The sequence below is a fragment of the Dasypus novemcinctus genome, chromosome 5 (assembly GCF_030445035.2).
Source record: "Dasypus novemcinctus isolate mDasNov1 chromosome 5, mDasNov1.1.hap2, whole genome shotgun sequence".
Lineage (NCBI taxonomy): Eukaryota > Metazoa > Chordata > Mammalia > Cingulata > Dasypodidae > Dasypus > Dasypus novemcinctus.
Genome location: NC_080677.1, coordinates 1,966,551 through 1,971,924, shown reverse-complemented (window position 1 = coordinate 1,971,924; position 5,374 = coordinate 1,966,551). Strand labels below are relative to the sequence as shown.

Genomic DNA, 5,374 nt, shown 5'->3' with positions numbered 1-5,374 from the left:
GCAATATGGATCTAATTCATTTGCAAAAATGACAAGATAACAATGGGATACCTATGGATGATACAAGTGAGGTCTACACAGGTGATAGATAACGAGCTCTGCTGAGGAGTAGTTGTTGTTATGGTGCTCAATTTCAACAGAATGGCATCACAATATCTATATGAATTACTCATGTCCATAATAAATTTTAATTTTAAACCATTCATTTTGTAGTAAATGTTAATTCATAAATCATAAATTAAGTATCCAAGAATTATTGTTCATAATTATCTAGGCATAGAAATCTTTAGATCTGGGCAAAATTGGATAATTTAGTGAAGCCCTAATCCCAAGGGCAGCATGGACATGCAGACAATGTGGATCAAAATATGGGTGTGCTTCCACTTCTCAGACAACAAATGCCCTGCTCTCAGCTTTTCCTTCTGAAGTCCTACTCTGTTCAACTCCTGCTCCTGCTCTTATTCACAATTTTAAATTAAAAAAAATAGTTGACAATGTGAGGTTTGTAAATATGTTATTTCATAGTAAACCTGTCCTAAAAAGAAATGTATCTATGGATAAGGCTTATTTATCTCACTTAGCACAGTGGTTCCTGCATTCTCCTGCAGAAATAGTGATGTCATCAGTGAGAATTTCCCCTGCCAATCAATTCCCAAAGAGGTAGGTAGTGCATTTCTAAAATTTGGAGCACTCTGAATTTTTCAACATATCTGGCCCAAAGATATTCAGATAAAACATTGCCAATTTGCTACTTCAAGCATACATTCCCCCCATACCCACACAGGTTCTTTCAGATTCTAGATTGCTTTTGATGTTTCTTTGAGTCACTTTTTTCTGTTTAACACTGCTGGGGAAGAGAAGAGTGGCACTGTCATTTGCTGCCATAGTGAAAGGACTGACCTTGTTCCATGAGCTGTAGTGTGCTGTGAAGGAAGGAGCTCAGGCACAGAGGCCAGATAACCACAAGGGGATACACACAACCCTACCCACTTACAGGCTGTGGGACCTGCAGTAATTCATTTCATCTTTCGCATCTTCAATCCCTCATCTGTAAAATACACACAGCAATTCTTACCTTATTGAGTTACTTCAAATAAGAGAGACAATATATAGTCAATTTTGTTATTCTCGGTAGTTGTATTTTATAAAGTCATCTCAACACTGTATTACCAAATACTGAACCATTGCTCCTAGGGGAAACACAGAGTGAGGTTCCTGCATACCACTAGTCGCACATTTTAATCAACTGATCAAGGTATAACCATGTTTTATGTGTGTTGCTGTTTAAAGACATCTTATTTACAATATACTGTTGATTAATTCCCATTGAATTCACAGCTGACAGCATTCATGAACAAAGCTGTCTAAGTCACACATCTCCATAAGGCATATCCCAGGCTTCTTGACTTAAGAATACAAGACAGCACTTCAAAATCATATTTGGGGGCTATCTTAAACAGAAAAATAATAAACAAAATGCACACACACCAAAAGCAAACAACTGGGGCTCTAAATAAACCGCCAAAAGAACACTTGTTTACAGCTTGAGAGCTGAACAAGAAAGCAGAATCACTGTATTCTACCAGTGTTGGGAAAACAGTTGTCAAATTTCTCAGTGCTTACAGCATGTCCTCCCTTGAATGATGGTGAGAGTGCTGAGGTATTTTTATGGTTTGGGATTACAAACAAATTTTAGGGAGCAGGCTGATTCACAAATAAGGAATCCATGAATAATGAGGATGGACTGTTAAATAAAACTCATCAAATACAGGAAGAGTTTTACAAATGGCAATGGCCAGTGATAGATTTTGTTTGTTTGGTCTTAATTACTCAGTGAAAAGAAATCAGGCCTATAAGTGTGAAATTAAAATATTTTCTGCTAAATATTAATGGCTTGACTAGGTTACAAAAATGCTTTCTTGGTATCAGTTATTGACAGAAGGGATTCCTGGAAATTAAACTGATGACAACAGATGAGCCACATCAGAATGTTCTCAAAAATATGTAGGTAGAACTCAGAACCCTGAAATTGCATATGGTAGGAAAAATCATATATATATATATATATATATATATATATATATATGTATATATAGTAAGGCAACTTTTGAAAGAATTTTTTTATCTAAAAGATGAATACTGCAATTCATGAAGAAGTATCCAAATCATAATGTTCCCTTATTTTGAGTAAATTAACAGCATGTATTCATATTAATACAATAAGTGATGATGGAAAACACTTTAGGATATGACTGTAAATTGAAAACAATAAATAATAATGTGGGAAAAAAGACTGCCCTCCCTTCAGGTCTTTCATTTTCATGTTGCAAACTTAATGTATTCCTCTCTCAATATAATATATTATATATAATATATGTATATATATTAAGGCAATTTTATGTGCATAATAAACAAGAAGAATCAAATACACTATTTTCATTAAATATCACCATTATTGTTTATTTAAATCTAACTAAATCTTCAAAATTGCTTTTGTTTTTGTTCACAAAGATTTCTTTGTAATGCCATTTTAACAAGTGAATTAGGTTATTGAAACCAAAATGAGAAAAAAATGTAATTATGGAAAGTGAAATTGTTTAAATTTCAAATGTACAACAGATAATTAGTAGCTTAGTATAATTCCATCACATAAGTACTCTGCTTTGTAATTCCAGAGTCAGTAAGGAATTAAAATTTCTCAATAATGGATACATTGGGAGAAAAATAGAGCCTCCAGAAGTCAGGCTTGATGACTTCCCATTTGGGGTAGTACCACTCTCCATGAAATTATTATATCAGCAAGAAAATTGCCTGCTTCAATAGTTATAAATATTGCCAGCAGAGCAAGAGCCTTTAATGAAGGTCAAGGTTAATTATTTAACAGTAATGACTGCTGTGGAGAGCATTAGTACAGTTTCCACTGCAATTCCAGCGGGGAGAAAAAAATTATCATTCAGTTTAAACCGAAAAGTTATGATCATCAATGCTTCACTTTAAGGAAGTGAAACGTTTACAAATACCTGCTACTTTTTAAATATTCATTAGCTTTGAAAGCATGACTGCAGGTGGTATCTTGATATACTGGTCAATCATTTGGGTTGTCTAAATTTAGGGTTCTTTTCCCCATTGGGGCATTTAATCCGGTGTCTCTAAAAGGTGAGTAATGTGCAAAGATGGACACAGTGTTGTGAGTCACCCCTGACTAAGGACAGTCCTCCTCTCTGCTCCTGCAGCTCAGTGAGCATGACCACCAACTGAGAGGAGCAGGTCAGCACCCAGGAAAGCACTCAGCCACGTCCCGATTGCCACCCGCTTCACCCAGTTGTCAACCTATTCTGACTCTTCTCCAGCATGAAATAAGAGTCTGGATTCTTAAACACATTCTTTTCCTAATCCACAATTAATCTTCTCAAAGTTTCATATTTTAGATTTGACTGTGCTTAGTGATACAATTTAAATATGCAGGAACAGAATTTAAGTCTGAATTTACAAAATGAAAGATTGTCTAGAACATATTTAACTTAAAAAGCATGTTTAGCATTTGAATTTATTTTCTGGTATGAAATACTATATTTAACTTTTTTTTTTATAGAATCAAGTTAATTATTCTTTTACTGAGAACAGTGGAAAAATATGTAAATGCTATGTGTTAGAGGTTTGCGATAATTAACAAGCTGTAGCTCAGTTTCCCCTAATATGCATTGGGAAAAGGTTAACCCCCTCCCCCATAAGTTTATGTGCCTAAGGGCATGGCGCTTCCCCACAGGTTAAATTAAAAAACCACATAGAAATGGGAGTAAAGGGAAATGGAAACCTTCCCTACCTACATATCAGAGGGGGATAAAGTTCTTACAGAACAAAAAAAAAATCTGCTCCTGCAGCATTCCAAGAAACCATAACTCCCTAACCCACTATCTTCTAGTCACTACCAGGAAAATTTTTCACCTCTAGGGCTTTCTATTGGTTCCTACACTTCACTCAAACGCTCAACCCCCTCTCAACGATTATCATTTCCCTACCTAAAAAAGCTCTGCATAAATTCAAGTACCACCCTTCCAAGGGGAGGCTGAAGTCTGTTCTTCAACCCTCTCTGTTGGGAGAGTTTCTCAATAAATCTTTCTATGTCTTTAGTCATATCAGTCTCCATGTCCCAGTAGGCGCCATATTTTCTCCAACACTACGATAATCCCAAGTTAGTAAATCAAGCAGACCTCCCTTTCTTATGGGCGGGAGAGCGGTTTCCATGAATAGATATTGCTTGGGTCCCCCTCCTTCCATTCAAAGGAAAATTGTACCCCAGATTTGGTATTTATTCCTCTTCTATACCCTTATAATAATACTGTGGTTGTATAATATCTATTTTAGTTGTATTAAGATGATACAATATAGTACATATTACTATGTTCTTTGAGATCAACCCATGTTAATACACATAACTCTAGTTTTCTTCTTTTTTCTTTCACGTCATATGGGTAATGTGCCAACATCGAAACAAGGTGTTTGAGGAAGGCACATCTCACACAAATGTGTGAACACCCATTCATCACACTTATGAACCACAAAGGGCTCTCTAGTTTTCTTTAACTGCTATCTACATTCCATTTTAGGAACATAGCTCAAATTATTTACCCATTTTTCCAGGGATGGCTGTTCCATTTTCTTCTCATTTTTCTGAATAGCATTATATATATACCTTAATGATCACATGCTATGGTGCGATAAGATTCATACCTCCAAGTGGAATTGTTTGTTTAAACTTATTCATATATTCCTACTGACCAGAAATATGCTCTGTCTTGCCTATATCTTTTGCTCTTCCAGACTTTTTATTCCCCTATTTTTAAAACACTACCAATCATTCTCCATTGCTTTATTTTCATTTTCATGATTGCTATTTATATGCCCTTGAATTTCTTCTTTCTTGATTAGACTATTGATACCCTCTGTCCGATGGTATTCCAAATTGATTGCATTTTTATCTTAAGTATGCTTATTCATTATATTTTTGGATATGCTTCCAATATCAGTTTGCTTGTATACATATTCTGTTGTCTGTGCTTTCACTTTTGTCTTTGTTTGCAGAGTCTTTACTTAACATGGAAATTAAATTTTAAGTAGCCCAGCATATCACTCTCTTCTTTTATGTTATTTACTTTTTTGTGTGATGCTTAAGAAGCATCAAAGAAAAATTGCATCCAACAATGTTAACTAGTAAGGATGGCTTTATTCAAAAACTGCTGCAGCAGGCAGGAAAAACTCAACTTCAGAGGCACAAAGAGTGGCAAGATTTAATGGGATACAGTGGGTGAGTGGAAAAGTACTAGAGTATTTCAGAAGGATTGATCACTGGGATGGGCGAGTGATTCACTGAGTT

The 5,374-nt window shown here is 35.3% G+C and overlaps 1 non-coding gene across 1 annotated transcript; it reads right to left on the bottom strand.

Moving 5' to 3' along the window:
• Nucleotides 1–4,462: 4,462 nt before the first annotated feature.
• Nucleotides 4,463–4,568, bottom strand: LOC111760777 (small nucleolar RNA U13). The gene has a single exon (XR_002794380.1). It is a non-coding gene; the product is annotated as a small nucleolar RNA U13 (small nucleolar RNA).
• Between the last annotated feature and the right edge of the window lie 806 nt (nucleotides 4,569–5,374).